This window comes from Carassius gibelio, chromosome A2 (genome assembly GCF_023724105.1).
Source record: "Carassius gibelio isolate Cgi1373 ecotype wild population from Czech Republic chromosome A2, carGib1.2-hapl.c, whole genome shotgun sequence".
NCBI lineage: Eukaryota > Metazoa > Chordata > Actinopteri > Cypriniformes > Cyprinidae > Carassius > Carassius gibelio.
Genome location: NC_068372.1, coordinates 21058235 through 21077916, shown reverse-complemented (window position 1 = coordinate 21077916; position 19682 = coordinate 21058235). Strand labels below are relative to the sequence as shown.

The 19682-nt window shown below is 40.4% G+C and overlaps 1 protein-coding gene across 1 annotated transcript in view; it reads left to right on the top strand.

Moving 5' to 3' along the window:
* The first annotated feature begins 13778 nt into the window (after nt 1-13778).
* Nucleotides 13779-19682, top strand: part of LOC128030881 (BMP/retinoic acid-inducible neural-specific protein 3-like) — a 72698-nt gene continuing 66794 nt past the window's right edge. The window contains exon 1 of the mRNA XM_052618956.1: nt 13779-14455. The gene's annotated coding sequence lies outside the window, so the exon portion shown is untranslated. The remainder of the gene's footprint in view (nt 14456-19682) is intronic.

The following is a 19682-nucleotide window of genomic DNA, read 5'->3' as shown; positions in this document are numbered from 1 at the left end:
AGCGCAGCATCGGAGCCCGTTATTGGGCTTCTCCACCTCAAGCCATTTAAAATGATTTTTCTTGTTGCAGTGGGTAACCATTAGCAAGAGCTAAATGTAGTAGTCCTGTAAATTGTTTAAAACTTACCATGGTTTTCCATAAGTTCTACTTTATAAATTTAAATGTGCTTATATCATGAATGTAACTGTCGTAAAGTGGCCTACACACTCTTTTTCTTCTTTTGTTCTGTTTTAGAACTTCATGTTCTAAATGTGTAACTAATAATATTCATGGCAGAAAACTTTTGTTGATGATATATATATATATATATATATATATATATATATATATATATATATATATATATATATATATATATATATATATCATCTGATAAACAAAACAAATTAACATGCATTACAAAAATTTATTAATTAAATAGCTAAAATATGTAAAAATATGTAATATACTTGTTTGGCATTGGCTGATTTTAGAGAGGTTTTTATATATTTTTAGCTGGTCAGATCATGTTAAACCAGCTTAGCCCACCATAAACCTTCAACTTAAGCTGTTTTAAGTGTGTGTGTGTGTGAGCTAAACCTGACAAAATCAGCAAAGACCTCCCTTTGGGGACGTCCTCATTTCTAAATCTGGTCTAAAAAATAAAGTAACTAACGATTTATTTTTTATAAAAAAAAAAATATTGTAAAATTACAGAACGTTTTCTCTTTCTGTTGGTGTTGGGCAATAGAATATAGAGTTTGCACAGTATAATTCAGATAACTAAACGTGTGTGAGTGTGTGCTCTTGTTTTTGTGACATATCAGGACACAACTCTGTATAATGACATGGGTATGACACTTTGAGAAAGTAAAAATGCACAAAGTTTCATGTGAGGGTTAGGTTTAGGGCTACGTGTGTGTGTGTGTGTGTGTGTGTGTGTTTGTGTGTTTTCATTTTTATATAGAAATTGAAATTGAAAAAAAATAATCAATAACATGTAATTCTACTGAACTTCTGAATGTTTGCTGCTATATATATATATATATATATATATATATATATATATATATATATATATATATATATATATATATATATACATACAGTATGTACAGAATATACAGTATATATATATATATATATATATATATATATATATATATACAGTATGTACAGAATATACAGTATATATATATATATATATACTGTAGCAGCAAACATTCAGAAGATACTGTATGTATAACTAGCTGAAACTGATACTTTTTTCTGTAGTTTTTTTTTTTTATCATAAACTGTCAAGATTTCTTACTTTTATTTTGTTTTATCTTATTTTATTTATTTATTTTAATTTACTTTATTACACTGAAAATAAATGCAAGATATGAGGGTTACTAGAAGCCTCCCAGTTAGTTCACTGACCAGTGTGGAAATAAGTCGAGAAGCCAAGTGCATCTTTCCAAGCAAACAGCAGCTGCAAGCTCAGGGAAGAAAAAAGAAAGAAATGGTGGAAAGAATGAAGCAGTGCAGTCTGTCCCAAAGAATGATCTCCTTGTGTAATCTTGAGCTTATTCCAGCACCGAAGCAAGGCTTTAGCAAAGTGTGAAGCACTTTTGTGATGAAAGGGCACAGTACTCATTTCAGCTTTGACCTGCTCAATAATTGAACTTTGAGGGCGGTGGGGGGAGAGAAGGGTATCGACACACTCGTGGTCCTGTTGCTGTGATATCCTGTTCTCTTTTAGGGTTCTTTCTGCAGAACTCCCTAAGGTATTACTGCTTGTGGTTTACACATCCAAAGGCGATATAATGACTTGGGCATAGTGAACCGTCAAAATAGTATAATCACATTAGTCTGCTGAGGATTTGTCTTTGTCGCTCTCTTTATTACACTATAAAAAGATAGATTATATTATTAAATTAGTTATTATTGTTATTATTATTATTATTATTATCATTATTATTTTTATGCAAGCATTATTATTATTTCTATTGTTAATCTAATGGCAAAATATGCAGCCTCTCAGTTTGTTCAGATTAAATGTATAAATTATGCTAGTTACCAATTTAAGATAAAAACAAAAAACTGGAGCTCTATCATCTCAGCATGTTCTGAGGAATCTAACCAGACTTGACACACAACATATTGTCCCTTTATCAGAATCAGTGGCAAAGCCAGAAGGCAAATGTGTACACAAATAAATAGAATACCTCTGTAAGCAGAATTACCATTACAAAAAAAAAAAAAAAGTCTATTATCAACACACAGCTTTATGTATAAACATAAAACAACACATACAGTGAAATGGCCTTTGCAGTCCAATTAAAATTAAATCTGAGCAAGCAGCTCTTTCGTAAATTTAAATAATTCCTAAACTGCACAAGCAATTGGCAACCAAGATATTTCCAGGACACTTTTTATAATGCTAGTTGTTCAGTCAATCACACTGAAAAGCAATCTCAAACTGCATATGGTGTGGTTTCTGATAGTGTCAGAAAAGGTACTGTAAAAGTCATGTTCATATTGAAGGGAAGATACCACATTATACCATTATATCACTGGAGACCAGTGCTGAGGAACATGAAAAAAAAAAAAAAAACTATTTCCTGTACAACAGGATACCATGAAAGAAGCCTTCAAAGGATAACAGCCTTTTTGTGACATGAGAAATGATATGATATGCATTGGCAGCTTCTGTGTTATGCATTTGTTTCCATTTGAAGCAGCATTGGCCTTTGTGATAGCCATGGCAACCACATGCAAGTCAGTTGTCAGATTTAGAAAAGGAAATCCACATACAATATCTCCATGTTTTCTGTAAGGCTTAACAGCAGGCTGTAGCATATTGTTCTTATGCTTAATAACATGTCCCTGCATTTTTAAAGCGGTGTGAAGCAGGGTTTAGACATGCAGTAAGCTTCTTTTCTAAGAAAAATCATACTTGGCAGCATAATGCCACCTCTGATATAACAGCACACCTTTTCCACATTTATGCAGATTTCTTAAAAAATGCCAATTCAAGCTTCTCATAGGTTATCGAGGTACATGCATGCTCTCCCACATTCTCAAATTTCTGTAAATGTTTACAAGAGAAGAAACTTGGAAGTGGGTTTATGCCAAGCAATTAGAATAAGAATTAGAATTCATAAACGTGTACATGCCTTTTCTCAATTACTACTACAAAATGTTTCCAACTGAGTTCAATAGCACACAAAATTATCTTTAGACAGTATGACTGCACTTTATGAGGAGAGACAATAGTTCTGAGAAATAGCACTTGATAAAAGGTTATGCTCAAGTACTGCTGGGAAATTAAAGATCCCCTATTTGGTTGGATTTAGGAATCTCTTAATAATTCCCAAATTTGAAAATCATTATTATATAATAAGAATTTTTTAGATAGACTAACAGCCTTTAAATTATACATGTATGTTCTGTGAAAGGTCTTCTTTATACTAAATTTCTTCTAAAATATATTCTGGTAGCACTTTATAATACAATCCTGTTCCTCATGTACATACTATGTACTTATTATAGTAATTTAAATAACTATGTAATAACTAGGTACTAACCCTGAACCTACCCTCAAACCGAACTCTACCCCATGTAGTTACCTTTTATTCCCAGAACTTTCTTAGATAAATACACTGTAAGTACACTATAAGTACATGTAAGTACACGTACTGTAAAATAAAGTGCAACCAATATTCTATTACAGTCACGTACTCTATAAGGCAGGTAATGTATTTATTGGTAGGTGTCCTTTCAGCAATATGTAAGCATTAATACAGGCCAGATGTTTGAACAAATGAGACACTAACCCCTACCCTCACGTACAAGGTGTTACCCCTTTACCAATTAGCTGGAGAAAAACACAAAGCTCTGCACAAGGTTTTGCTGAGACAGCACACACACAAGAAACCAAAGAAGGGTTGCAAAATTCAGGAGGCAAAGATCTGAAATTGCTTTTCCAGAATTGACAAGTTCTAAGCAGTGAAAAATCTATCTATTTATTTATTTTTTTAAATGTCGAAATAGTTTATATTAATTTAATTTGAATTTAGTTATGTAATTACATCCAATTAAATTATTTACTATATAAAATGCAATCTGTTTTTTTTTTTTTTTTTGTGAGTGGCATTACATTTGGCTGTTTGACTGTGACTTTAAATTCACAATATGGGTTTTTCAAAAATACTCAACTTCAGATTTTTTTTCTTCATATCAGACCATTGTCTGTACATTTTAACACACAAACACTTATACTACAGTTTTTGCAACAACATTACTTCCATGTGAAAATAAATGATGAGAATTAATGCATGAATGAATGAATGAGCTAGCAAGCAAGCTTGAAGAACGGTCAGTTAAAAATTTGTTTATGTTAATATTCAGTCAGATATATAATGAGGCCATTATTCTGTAGGGTTTTGCGGGTTAAATGTCCATTTTTTCTTCCACTCACCCATTTGTATACAGTGCCAGTCTGTTAAGTCAGTCATGATATGCACACAGAACACTTGGAAATGTAAGACTGGGAAATAAATATATGAATAATGTGAGATGTCTAGTCACGGTCATGAATTGCAAGCAGACAGACCTTTCTGACTTCAGATCTAATGCACAGTGTGGGCAATTCTGACATTTTGCATGCTAGCATAAAATAGATCATTCTAAAGTCTAGTATTATTAAATTCAAAATGATTATGAAGAAAATATCATTTTCAGGCTCATATGTTTGTGAACAACAACAATAATGAATATTTGTTCATAGGTTAACAAGAAATTTCAAATTGGATTTATTCCCTATGAGTCAAGGCAATGGTCCTGACATCTGATGATTGCTTTCATTCAGGTTTTCTGTAGATCGGAGTTATGACATTAGCACAATTAGATTAATCCATATTCATCTAGCGAATTTTCAACCAACATCATTTATCTCACGAATCCTTGAAGTAATGCTCAAGCCAAACAGGTCCTGATAAAAGAGAAACACAGAAAGAGAGAAAAGAAATCAGGAGTTCTTGTGTCCAGACTGATTGTGGTCATTTGCCAAACTTCTCTACTGAGATTGTCCCCTCTGAGTGTTTTTTATATGTCAATGTCACAAGACAAATAGCGATGGGGAGTATCTGCCCCCTCACCCCCAAAGATGAATCACCCTCGTTGTCCAGTTTTTCAGTCTCCAAGCATATCCTGGGCCATGATCTCACTGGCAAACGCTGCCATGGGCTGACCTTCTACTCAAGGTAATGATTACCCCCTTGAGCATGCAGCAGCTGGCAATGTAATGCATTGTTGGCACGTAAAAGTGATGCTGCAAGAAGCAGAAGGAGAACGGGAGACTCATGTACCCCAGAGTTTGACCATCTGTGGCCTATTGGTCGTCATTAAGGTTTCTAATTTGGGACGACTTGGGAATAAACCAAACCAGGGCTGAAAATGTCATTACCTGACTCCTTGTGAGGTGTCCTCCCATATTTACATATTTATACACCTTAACTGTCTTTGCCTCACTGCCATGACATTGAAGGTGTGAAAAATCCAGGTCCATTAAAGTGACAATATAGCCCTGCATGCTGAGATGGACCATTACACTTCAAATAGAAGGGAGTAAAAGCAGAGAATATTATCGTGACTGTTGTTTTGAAGGTCTGGTCAACGATCTCTTAATTGCAGCTTGTTCAAATTGTCAGATGGTGGTGCCTGAAACTGCCACTCAGAAATGGCTTTTTATATCTTCTACTGACCTGTCAAGTAAAGTTTTAAAATACATGTCAAATGCTTTCTGTTAATTAGCATATTCAAAAGATTTTTGAAAATTTTATTTTCAGTAAGAAATTAGTTTTAATATCATGTAAAGTAGCTATTAATACTATAGATATATAATAAATATAACTATACGTTTGGGTTCAGAAAGATTTTTTGTTTTTTAAAAGAAAATGCAGATTTCTGCCATACGTTAATCACTTTTGACATACTTGTCCCTGATAAATGACACCTAATTGTAAGGTAGAAGCTTTCATTTCCCAAAAAAAATAAAAAATAATAATAATAATCAATTTCCACAAAAATTGTGCTGTCAATATTGAGTATAACAAGATTAATAATCACAACATTTAAATTAAAGTAAGAAGTGAAGCAATGCTTTTGTGTAAAAATACAAATATAAATTTTTTTAAAACTTTATAAACCATAATCTCTAGCTTCCGATAAATGTCGTATGCATGTGTCACGGTTGGTAAACCGTGATCTCGGGTTGTTTACACTTTGTGGTGAATTCTGTGTTTTCTCCTCTGCACTGATTAGTTGTGGGCATCTCCGTTAATTGTATCAGCAACAGCTGCCACTCATTACTCATCTCCTATATAATGGCTTGTCTCACGTCTTGTGTTTGTGAGATCGTCGTTTCATGTCGTTGTGTTACCCTCGTCTGGCTTTAGTGTTAGTTTGCGTTTGATGTCTGTGTTTTTCCCTAGAACCTCATCCACTCTCCGCACGATCACTCAGCCACGGACACTTACCTTTGGCTCTATTCCCCGCAGTTCCTGTGCCACTCTCTCCTGCTGCCTCACGCCACCAAGACCCGGACTTCCCACCTACACTCCACTTCAGGCTGGATTTCTCACCAACCACCGTCTCCCTGGAGTGTTATCGTCCCATCGTCTTTGTGTGTCATTGTTCTACTTGTCTTCATCTCATTAAATCCTGTGAACTCGCATTTGTTTCCGGACTGTCTTTCACCAGCCGTCACAGAACGATCTCACCAAACATGGAAGCAGCGAGCACCAACACCCTCACCGATTTCATGCACCATAGCGTCAAGAGAATGGATCAGCAGCAGGAGAGCATCTCGAACACCGGACGCGCTGTCCAAGCGCTGGTGGCACAGGTGTCCGAGCTCACCCAGCAGATCCATCAGCTCACGTCTCCCACTGCGCCCATCGCCCCGCCTGCGCCGACCGTTCCCCCGGGGATTCCCCAGGACCACTTCCGGCCTGAGCCGTGACTTCCGGCACCGGAGAATTACGCTGGTGAGCCAACTTATTGTAGAACATTTCTTAACAAGTGCTCTATGCATTTTGCCCTGCAGCCCAGCACTTTCGCCGCAGAAGAATCCAAGGTAGCGTTCACACTCACACTATTATCAGGCAAGGCTGCCTTATGGGGAACGGCGGTGTGGGAGAATCAACATCCGTGCTGTGCCTCGTTCCACCTCCTATCTGAAGAGATGAAGAGAGTTTTCGACCGGGCCGCGACCGGCAGGGAGGCCGCCCATCGCCTCTCGGAACTCCAACAAGGACACTCTTCTGTCACTGAATACTCCATCGAGTTCCGGACCCTGGCGGCCGCGTGCCAGTGGAACGAGGCGGCGCAGTGGGATAGATTTCTGCATGGGTTATCCGACCGTGTTCAGCAGGAGATCTACCTCCTCGAGCTGCCTCCTACCCTCAACGAACTCATTGACCTGGCGTTGCGGGTGGAGGCCAGGTTTAATCGCCTGGGCCGTCAACACAGTCCCTCCAAACAACCCTTCTCTTCCGGTAGGGGGCGCTTGAGTCGAGAGAACACGGTCGGTTCTGTCGACGATCACGAGCCCATGCAGGTGGGTCGAGCTCGGCTATCTCGGAGGGAGAGGGAACGGCGGAGGTCCCAAGGACTATGTTTGTACTGTGGAGGCGCTAATCATAACAACTACTCTTGCCCGGTAAAAGAGTCAGCCCGATAGTAAACCTGAGGCTACTATCGGGTGGGATCTCCGCCGAGAAGTCCTCACCCACATCATCGACCCTCCTTCCGGTGAAACTGCGGTGGAGGAATCAACATAATGAATGCCAAGCTCTCCTGGACTCCGGAGCCGAAGGTAATTTCATTGATTCTTCACTTGCACATCACCTGAACATTCCTGTCCTTCCTGTGTCTCTCCCCATCCATGTCACCGCACTCAACGGCCAGGAACTGCCTCCTGTCACCCATCATACTGAACCCATCACACTCATCACATCCGGCAATCATCAAGAAACCATATCCTTTTTTCTCATTGACTCCCCTGTTGCTCCCATTGTTTTAGGTCACCCCTGGTTGTCCTAACATAATCCACGAGTGGAATGGGGTTCGAACACTATCACATTGTGGAGTGAAAGTTGTCATGAGTCTTGTTTGGTTTCTGCCTGTCCTGTTGTTCCTGTGTCTGTCTTTCAGAAGGAGACCATGGCGTTGCCAAACATGCCCGTAGAGTATCTGGACCTGAAGGAAGTGTTCAGTAAGTCCCGGGCTGCTTCTCTTCCTCCGCATCGTCCCTATGACTGTGCCATAGACTTAGTGTCAGGTAAATCTCCGCCTAAAGGCAAGTTATACTCTCTATTCCTGAGAGGGAGGCCATGGAGAAATACATTTCTGATTCCCTAGACTCTGGATTCATCCGTCCTTCCTCATCTCCAGCGGGGGCGGGGTTCTTTTTTGTGGGTAAGAAGGATGGTTCTCTGCGACCTTGTATCGATTACCGGGAGCTGAACAACATTACTATTAAGAATACTTATCCATTACCACTCATGTCTTCAGCTTTCGAGAGGTTGCAGGGAGCATCGTTATTCACAAAATTGGATTTACGTAACGCATATCATTTGATCCGCATCAGGAAGGGGGATGAATGGAAAACTGCCTTTAATACCCCTAGAGGGCATTTTTGAATTATGCCGTTCGGGCTTTCCAACTCGCCCGGGGTTTTCCAAGCACTCGTGAATGACGTGTTGAGAGATATGGTAGATCAGTTTATATATGTTTACCTGGATGACATACTGATTTTTTCTTCATCTCTCCAGGAACATGTCCAACATGTCAGACGAGTGCTCCAGAGGTTACTAGAGAATGGGCTTTTTGTCAAGGCGGAGAAGTGCATATTCCATGCACAGTCGGTCCCCTTCCTAGGGTTTATCGTGTCGTCTGAGGGAATACGAATGGACCCTGACAAGGTAAAGGCTGTGATAGATTGGCCATCTCCAGATTCCCGTAAGGCCCTACAGCGGTTTCTGGGGTTCGCCAATTTCTATCGGCGTTTTATTCGTAATTACAGCCAACTAGCCTCACCTCTGACAGCCTTGACCTCCCCCAGTACTCCGTTCAGGTGGTCTGACGCAGCTGAAACTGCGTTTTCCAACCTAAAGAGCCGCTTTGTTTCGGCTCCCATCCTTGTCGCCCCTGATCCCACACGGCAGTTCGTGGTGGAGGTCGACGCATCAGAGGTGGGGGTAGGAGCAGTGTTGTCCCAACGTGCTGCTTCAGACGATAAGGTCCACCCTTGCGCGTTTTTCTCTCATCGATTATCTCCTGCCAAACGTAATTATGACATTGGCAATAGAGAGCTGTTGGCGGTCAAATTAGCGTTGGAGGAGTGGCGCCACTGGTTAGAGGGTTCAGGGGTTCCCTTTATTGTTTGGACCGATCATAAGAATTTAGAATACATTAGAACTGCTAAAAGACTCCAGGCAGACTCCAGGCAGGCTCGGTGGGCACTTTTTTTCGGTCGTTTTGATTTTACCCTATCGTACCGCCCGGGTTCCAAGAACGTTAAACCCGATTCTTTGTCACGTCTTTTTGATCCCTCCGCCCGTCCCCGTTACTCCTGAGTGTATTTTGCCTGAGAGATTAGTTGTCTCAGCACTCGTATGGGAGGTCGAGTCGAAGGTCAAGACGGCCTTAGAAGGGGTTACGCCTCCGTCCGGTTGCCCACTGAACCGCTTATTTGTGCCGGAGGAGTTAAGGTCCGAAGTTGTCCGGTGGGGTCATTGTTCCAACATGGCTTGTCATCCAGGGATAAGTAGAACTAATGGGTTGGTTAGACAACGATTCTGGTGGCCACGTATGGCTCGCGACGTCCGCAATTTTGTTTTGGCTTGCTCAGTGTGTGCCAGTGGTAAGTCATCTAACCGACCTCCTGATGGGCTCCTTCAACCGCTGTCTGTCCCTTCGAGACCCTGGTCACATATCGCTCTAGATTTTGTTACCGCCCTCCCGCCCTCTAATGGCATGACAGTCGTTTTGACTGTAGTGGACCGGTTCTCGAAGGCGGCACATTTCATTCCCTTGCCCAAATTACCGACAGCCAAGGAGACAGCGGTTACTGTGTTAGATCACGTCTTTCGGCTTCATGGCCTCCCGGTAGACGTGGTCTCAGACAGGGGATCCCAGTTTATATCCAAATTTTGGAGAGAATTTTGCAAGTTATTAGGAGCGTCAGTTAGCTTGTCGTCGGGTTATCATCCCCAAAGCAACGGACAGTCTGAGCGAGCCAACCAAGATTTAGAGAGGACGTTGAGATGTTTGGTCTCCAAGAATCCTTCTTCCTGGAGTCAACAACTCTCTATGGTGGAGTACGCCCACAATTCGTTGCCAGTGTCAGCTACGGGCCTCCCTGGAGTGTTAAACCCGATTCTTTGTCACGTCTTTTTGATCCCTCCGCCCGTCCTGTTACTCCTGAGTGTATTTTGCCTGAGAGATTAGTTGTCTCAGCACTCGTATGGGAGGTCGAGTCGAAGGTCAAGACGGCCTTAGAAGGGGTTACGCCTCCGTCCGGTTGCCCACTGAACCGCTTATTTGTGCCGGAGGAGTTAAGGTCCGAAGTTGTCCGGTGGGGTCATTGTTCCAACATGGCTTGTCATCCAGGGATAAGTAGAACTAATGGGTTGGTTAGACAACGATTCTGGTGGCCACGTATGGCTCGCGATGTCCGCAATTTTGTTTTGGCTTGCTCAGTGTGTGCCAGTGGTAAGTCATCTAACTGACCTCCTGATGGGCTCCTTCAACCGCTTTCTAACAAATTAGCTCCCAAATTTATCGGCCCGTTCACTATCACCAAGATCATTAGTCCGGTGACAGTCCGCCTCAAACTACCTCTTGCGTACAAGAGGATACACCCCGCCTTTCATGTGTCCAAAATTAAACCCGTGTTTTATGCACATATTAATCCGCCTACTCCGGTTCCCCCGCCACCGCGTCTCGTAGAAGGGGAACCAGCATATTCGGTTAATCGTATTCTGGACTCGAGACGGAGGGGACGAGGATTCCAGTATCTGGTGGACTGGGAAGGTTACGGTCCGAAGGAGAGGAGTTGGGTACCTGCTAGGGACATATTGGATCACTCCCTTATTGATGAATTCAATCAGCAGGTAGGCCCTTCTGGGAACTCCAGGAGGAGTTCTTAAAGGGGGGGGTACTGTCACGGTTGGTAAACCGTGATCTCGGGTTGTTTACACTTTGTGGTGAATTCTGTGTGTTCTGCGTCTGCACTGATTAGTTGTGGGCGTCTCCGTTAATTGTATCAGCAACAGCTGCCACTCATTACTCATCTCCTATATAATGGCTTGTCTCACGTCTTGTGTTTGTGAGATCGTTGTTTCATGTCGTTGTGTTACCCCCGTCTGGCTTTAGTGTTAGTTTGCGTTTGGATGTCTGTGTTTTTCCCTAGAACCTCATCCACTCTCCGCACGATCACTCAGCCACGGACACTTACCTTCGGCTCTATTCCCCGCAGTTCCTGTGCCACTCTCTCCTGCTGCCTTACGCCACCAAGACCCGGACTTCCCACCTACACTCCACTTCAGGCTGGATTTCTCACCAACCACCGCCTCCCTGGAGTGTTATCGTCCCATCGTCTTTGTGTGTCATTGTTCTACTTGTCTTCATCTCATTAAATCCTGTTAACTCGCATTTGTTTCCGGACTGTCTTTCACCAGCCATCACAGCATGTTCACAAGAGAGTGGCGTTCCAGTGGATGACGTTGGATGTAGGCATATAGCGTTTAAGCACCAGTGAGAATATGCTATTAAATTGGTGAGAACCAATTCTTAGTAGTAGTAGCCCTTTATTGTCACTAGTCACAAGTACCAGCGAAATTAGCCATCAGCCTGTCCATACATACAAAACATACTTACAAGGGGGGTAGACAGGACAGGAAGACAGGGAATTGAGGAAGAAATACAGCATAACATTAGGAAAGTGAGGAGAATAAAAACCAACACCCATACTATGCTCCTTTTGGGAGTACAGTATGGGAACATGAAAAAACACCTCAGCAACAAAAGCACATAATCACCATAAACACACGACTTTGCAACTGGGGACGGAAATTGGGGGGTCGAGGTAATCCAGTACAGGCAGCAGCTGTCCTAACCTGCAGCTAAAAAGCGCTGGACACAGACCCGCTTGCCAAACTGGCAGAACAAAGCGGCGAAGGCGAGTGATGGGGGTGGGGAGGTGAGTGTATATCTGTATATTCATTAATAGTGAATATGTGTTCCCCTAATCTATTGTGTTACAAAGCAGCCTGACTGAGCATGAGAGAAATCTTTCAAAAACATAAAACAACCCCAAACCTTTAAATGGTTCTCAAAAATATTTTATGAACTGTATATAAATATCACAAATTCACAGATCAATATTATCCAGTGACAAAAACTGAATTACCTAACCTCAGTTGTTCCTATGAAATGAATCTCACGAATGTTTATGTTGATGAGCATAGCCAAATGTGCTTAAAATGCTGAGATTGCTTACCCTGAATGCTTACCCTATAACTGTCAATAGACTAGCACACTTCAACACTTTAGTTTTAACTTTGCTGTCTTTTCTTTAGACTGAGAGCTGTGCCACTGCACAAGAGTGGCAAGGTTTACAAAGCAAATAGAAATGCAATGCTTCAGGCACAAACAGAAACCTATGCTTATTTTTTATCACGTCCAGGCAGAGACAAATGATATGCAGAAAATGTTCCAGTTGGAAGCAGGGAAAAGCTCAGTTAGTTGGCATGGATACGATTAGTTGTCAACCATACATAATGTAAGCACTGGTCAAAATAAACTGGACTGGTAACTATCTAGTGTGCAGTGTGAAACATGCTCATGCCACGCTAAATTTTAAGCATGCATCGTTTTATAACGTTTGTATATGACACGAAAAGTTAGATTAATTCTCAAAATACTGATTTTATCTCACAATATAACTGTGCTTAATGTATGTACTGGACTGTAACAATTTTACCTTTTATCTCACAGTTATTATTATTATTATTATTTAACTCTGGGGCAGAAATAGGCTTCTATTCAAATGCATGGCTTTTGTTCTGTGGAGACACAATACTCTGCTTTTGTAGGGAATACTATACATTTATATCTCTCCACATCCCAAGTTTTACATCTGCTGAAGCTTTGGAAAAGCCTTTAAACTGTTACTGCGCGATAAAATAAAATTTCCTGTAGAAAATTATGTCATGTCTTCTTCAGTTGCACTGACATCAAACTGTTTCCACATCAGTATGAGATGTACAAGTTTTAGCATTTTCTTCAGTATTCCCAGGATATCTGGAACTAACAGGGCACTAGGCTGACAAGAAGTGACTTTTGGCTTTATTGTATGAAAAACTAGATACATCTCCCTTAAGATACTAGAGACTTTGTCAGTATGAATTCAGTTTGCCAGGAGTCACAACACATTTGTAGCAGACAAATTTGGCTAAAGCATTGGGAGAAAAGCATTTTCGCTTTCATTAGCCACCCTGTCCCTCCAAGGCTCACAGAGCCTGGTCTATCCTCCCTCCCCCCTCTAAAACTCTCTCTCTCTCTCTCTCTCTCTCTCTCTCTCTCTCTCTCTCTCTCTCTCTCATCCTCTCCCTTTCCCTTTCTTCTTCCCTGTCACATTGCTGCCTGCTGCGGTTCAGCCAATCAGAGATAAGGGGTGTGGCCTCTAGTCTCAGTTGGACAGAGCTTGTTGAAAAGACAGAGATGCTTTCCTGAAAGACTTGGAGTAGCTCTCCTCAGCACGAGGCACACCGTTTTGTGGTTTGGCAGTTAGTGATGACTACAGCACGGGCAGCTCAAGTCTAGCTCTAGCAATCTGGCAAATACAAACTAAAAATCTACCAGAAAGAGAAAGAGACAGGTGGCAGGTGCAGATTTTCTGCATGGAAGAGAAGCTGAATAATGCAAATGAGTTGAAAGGAGAGAACAGTTTCATATGGATTTATCTGTCTGATTGTAATCTGATGTGATCCTACTTGTTTTGGAAGATCACACATTGTTTAAGAGGATCCAAATTGATTCCGTCTTGCTTGGACAAAGATTGAATTTCTGGGACTTTGCATTCTAAAAGAACTGGTTTTAAAGTTTCTAAATCCAGTTTTTAAATCTTCAATCAAGAAAAAGCTAACTAATGGCTATTTGATACATTTAAATTGCATCCAAAAAGGTGCACTTAGCGCACTCTCTTCGGGGCATCAATACAATGCCTGGATTACCCTTTTTATAGTCTTGTGAACCTGCGTGAAATCACCACGGAGGAGGTACGGCGGGGGTGCTGAGCGGCTGGGAGCTGCATTCCTCCACTTGCGACCGAACTGAAAATCCAACATCCTGACTACCGCCACTAACCGATCGGATACAAACGCAGTAGCGACAGGAGTGGAACCACCCTTCACGATCTGGGTGAGTACTCTGTCACGGTTCACTGGACACTCAATCTATACTGTGTTAAACCACTTCACCGTACTCATCTTAGTGTTAGAATCATCTCCTGACATAAAAGTTATAGCTTTTATGTGGTCTTATATTTGGTAACTGGTTTTTCCCATCTGATTATGGATAGCTGCAGTGTGAGTCAACAATGCCGACTTAACACAAGAAGTAGGTTAACTTTGTTCTGGATCCCAAAAAAAAGGATACAGTTGGTTGCTTTAATTTAGATTTAAACATTAGCTCCATTTGACTTTGATCGACTTAGTTTGGTTTTAATTAAAAGATGTATGCAGTTAATTCAGAGAATTTCAGAATGCCAATTGTATATGTGATGATGAGTATAAATATGCTATAAATATTGCCGTCTTGACTAGTGTAGACAGTTCTACAGGGCATTGCTACTACCTCATTAGACCGGAATTAATTTCATCCCACAATGCTTTTTTGAACCACTGTAAATCTAGAGCTTGCCCCAAGAGTTTCCAGTGCCTTGCACAGTGACAATAACCCAGAGGGGTGCTCTCAAAACAAGTAAGAAGTCCTTAACTCCCTTTCCAAACTTTCTCTTCACTTTGAAGATTTTGAGCATAAAAAAAAAAAAACGTGAACAGACAGCAGCAGAGAGCTAAAACAAAACCGCCCCAAAGCGTCAGTGACTCACGGGATGGCTTCCTCACAGTTTGGTTTGGACGTCTGCCTGAAATCCCTAAGGAACCCGGCGAAGAACCAAATTCTTTGTATTTTACACTAGACCAAGGGGTTAAAGCTGGACTGCATTGTCTTACATGTGTACATTAATCCTCTTTTCTCACTTTGGCAGTGGCAGAGCAGAAGCACGCTGACATTTCCACTGTTTTAGGAGAATATTCAATGCCCCTTTCTGTTAAAATACAAAGCAGCTTGTTTTTTAATCTGTTGCAGAAATATTTAAGCTGGCCATGGTCTCTCTCTCCCCCTCAATCCTTTGTTCACTCTCACTTTCTCACTGTCTTAACAGTAGGTTTTAATACAATTTATTTTGGAAAAGCTGATTCCTGGTGTGGTTTTGCTGTGGCTAAACAACAATCCCACCAGGCCATCTTTCTATGGGAAGAATAGCATTTTAATCCACATATTCACCAGTGCCAGTGATTGTATTGTATATTGAATATTTCGTCAAAACAAGCAATCAGAAAACAATAGGCCACCTCCATTCAACAAAAAATTAACTGTTTGGAGACAAGCATATAGGATGACAGCACTTATGCAGCACTTTTCATGCTTAATGTTGCCTATAGAGGGAGCAATTCTCTTGTAACAAGCAACCTGCAACCACACATCCAACAGAATGGCTAGAGAGAATGCAAAAAGAGGAGATGACCACTCTATTATCAGTTACAAAATTGATTTGTTATTGGAGAGGTCTATCCATTCAGTCTGACATCCAAACATGATACATTTTCACTGATACTGTCAAGGGAGATTTCATCTATGTGAGGTGAGCAGAAGATGCTGAATATTTCTTCATCTGCAACATGCAGGCCTAAGTTATTGGGATGCAAGTCCATGACGTTTCCCCAGTGGACATTCTCTCCTGCTTACCAAGAAGCCCTCTGAGGTTTTTGATGTGCTAAAGTGGAGGAAGAACACAAAACTCCATTTCCAGTCCCGGAGGGGACGCTGATGTGTGCTGTGTGTGCATATGTGCCGTCACCGCTCTGTGAAGTTATAAAAGAAATATTGATCTGCCCAAGCAATATTTACTATCTCAGAGGAAAAACAGATGTAAAGTGGATTCAAAATATACTGTGTATGTTCACTGAAATGGAAATATAAAAATATAGCAGTAGTCTGAGGCTTTATCACTAAGAAAAGACACTTCACAAAGGCAGAACTGGATGTAAAGGTACATTGTGCGTGCGCACACACACACACGTGTATATATATATATATATATATATATATATATATATATATATATACACATACACACACGTGGGGCTTGGCAGGGTTGCAGCAGACTAAAATTAAACCTTCCAGTTTATCTGTAAAGCCACTTGCCATTTTTCAGTATGTGCCAGCTTAAAAGGGTCAAATGATGGAATTAAAATGTGTCCTTTCTCTTTGGAGTGTTACAAGCTCTTTGTGCATAAAAAAGATCTATAAAGTTGCAAAGACTGAAATCTCAAATCCACAGAGATTCATTCTAAATGTTCAGTCCACCCCCCCCCCCCCCCTAAAACGGCTCATTCTAACACTGTCTAGGTCACAATGTTGGAATATTTGCAAAACACCGCCCAAATGTTCATGCAAAGACAGAAAGCGTAACTTTTATTCTTGTGTTGCCACTGCTGCCATGTTGTGGAGATGCTGTGTGTTTTTATTGTGAAAGTGAAACTGGTTTTTTTGGGGCTTCCAAAAGAGGACACAACTAGAAATCAGTGGTTAAGTTGTATTTACAACACTGACTATGTTTACATGCAGCCAATAACCCGTTCAAAACCGGGATATTAGCAATAACCCGGTCGCGCACGGCCATGTAAACACCGGCAAAAACCCGGATATGCTCATATCCCGGTTTTTAAAAACCAGGATATTATACCTGGGGTACCCCTTTTCTAACCCGAATATTTGGTCTTGTAAACGCGTTTCGGCATATCCCCATCAAAATGTGTGTTCTGCGCATGTTCTATTCGCAAGGAATCTTGGTCTTTTGAGTCTTTGGATACAGGAAGAAGAATCGGAAATGACGCATATTGCGTATTACGTCCAGACGCTAACCGTGCGTCGCTGTTTACATCGGGATATTGGCGACTGATTATACATTCCATGTATACAGGAGTAACTCTCTCTGCTCACGCATGTAAACGGGTTATCCCGAATGTTTCAGAAACCCAAATAGTGACCTTAACCCGACCATAACCCGAATTTTAACAGCATGTAAACGTAGTCAATGTTCCGGAACAGTTCAACACAAATATTCAGATCTGTGCTGCACATGTTATGGAGGATTGAGGACTGTTTCCTGAAACGGTAGCCTACAGGACGTCTGTGGCACAAAGGCTGTTTCTATAAAATTGGGCAGTTCCAACTTTGCAAGGACAGTCTGGTACTTCTGACTCACAGCCTGTAAGTATGTTTTTCATATGTAAAAAATTTGCCACTAAGAATTTTAAATGTGAGTTTTGAGCAGTGTAGAGTACTGCTTGTTGTTTGTTGTTTCTCCGATCACAAATGCAGATATGGTTTTATGTTTACGCAGCACAAAACACAACGCAACACATTAAAAGACAGTATATGTCATTATAATCAGTAATTATGTCCCCACTGGATGCAACAAATGCCTCATTTGTAATGGGTTTTATTGGTTTTGTCTCATCATGGATTGGAGACAGCATCACAGTTTGGTAAGGGCTGTAACATTTCCATTACACGCTTGAGGCATTCGGCCAATCACTATGCACTAGATAGCTGGCCAATCAGCGTATACTGTTTTAGAAGGATGAGCTTTGTAAAAATTTTCATGTTTCAGAAAGGCGGGAAATAGAGGACCAACAATAATGTACATTATATGGAAAATAATGTGATTTTATTTAACCTTAAACTGCATAAACACATTGCAATACACCAAATACACAAAATAATGTTCTTTTTTTCATATGACCCCTTTAACAATACGTTTTCTCTGCTTTTTTCCAAATATAATTTTTTTTTTTTTTTTTTTTTTTTTTTTGTGCAAACAACTCGTTGAAATCTGCTGCTGAAAAACAAATTGAGAAAAATTAAGACCTTAAGTTGACTGCACTCACACACACATACATACACAAATAGAGATGGGCAAAGTAGAGAACACTAAAGCTTTATGTGAGGTGTACTGCAATTAGCAGATAATCATTTGGGAAATATTCTGGCGTGAAAAAATTTAATATTCATACAAGTGCATAATGAAAATGAATTCTGGTGTCTGGTTATCTTGCTCATCACTTCAGTTGCTATCAACTCTGAAAGTGTAATTTGCTTGGCTCATTAGCATGCATAATTACATGCAAAATTCTAAATAACCAAGAAACACCCTAATAAATTCTATAGCCTGAGCTCCTTTGAACTTACTTGTGTGTGTCATGTAGAGATTGTGAATGTCAATCGAAATTCATGGTGCAGAACTGTGAGGAGGATCAAGCTAATTTTCATGCAAAACTCAAGTGAATAAACTGCAATGGAAAAAAGGCATGATATAAAAATTTTAATATCTTATCATAATGCCTAAAAGCAAGATGAAAGGATATAAGAAAAAAAACATAAAAATACATACATATACATACATACATACATACATACATACAGTTTACATACTGTATACTCACTAATACAAAGATAAGGCAGACACACAAACAGACACATTGTTAGTGTTAAAAAGATAGTCTATAACTTTTATACTGTGTTCACCATAACTAAAAGTTAGCTCCAGGCCTTAAGCTTATTCTCATTAGTGTCCAGGATGAGTAAATTAAGTCTTTCATGTTGGTTATAATATGGTGTAATAAGTCATTCGTTAGATAAGCTCCAGTAGTTTTCAAATCTAATTTTAAAGGGGATCCCAGGTCCACTCCTTTAATAGAAGGGACATTTAATTTAAATGAATTGGGTAATTCCCTGCCCAGACCAAACTAAAGGCAGTATGATAAAAGAGCATATATTTACAGATATGAAGCTGAGCTGCTTTGATAATAGGGATTCTGATTAATCTCTTTTAGATGAATAATTCACAGTTATGGTAGTCACAGTAGTAGTAGTAGTAGTATCAGTAAAATAAAGCAATTATTATTATTTATTTTTTTTAAGATGCAGACTGTTTCTTATATTTTCACATTTTTTTATTTTACTTTAAAAGAAATACTTTAAAATACTTTAAATGTCCTTCCGTTTGGATTTGATGGGGTGATTTCACTGCCTGTTAAGCCATCCACAGCATATCCTGTTATGTGGTATGCACAGCCACATTCCCGAGTTAATGGTGAATTTCACCATGACGTGAGGCATCAAAATGGGAATACTCCCTGCCAGCTGGTCAAGGGGCCAAAGGGAAATGATTTATTTGACAAAGAGTCAAAGATCAAAGGCAATGACTAACCAGGAAGCACCAATCTCCTACTGCAGCCGATCACAGAAGGAGCCTCCGCCAATCAGCCATAGCAGCAGGACCTCTTCTCTAAGTTTT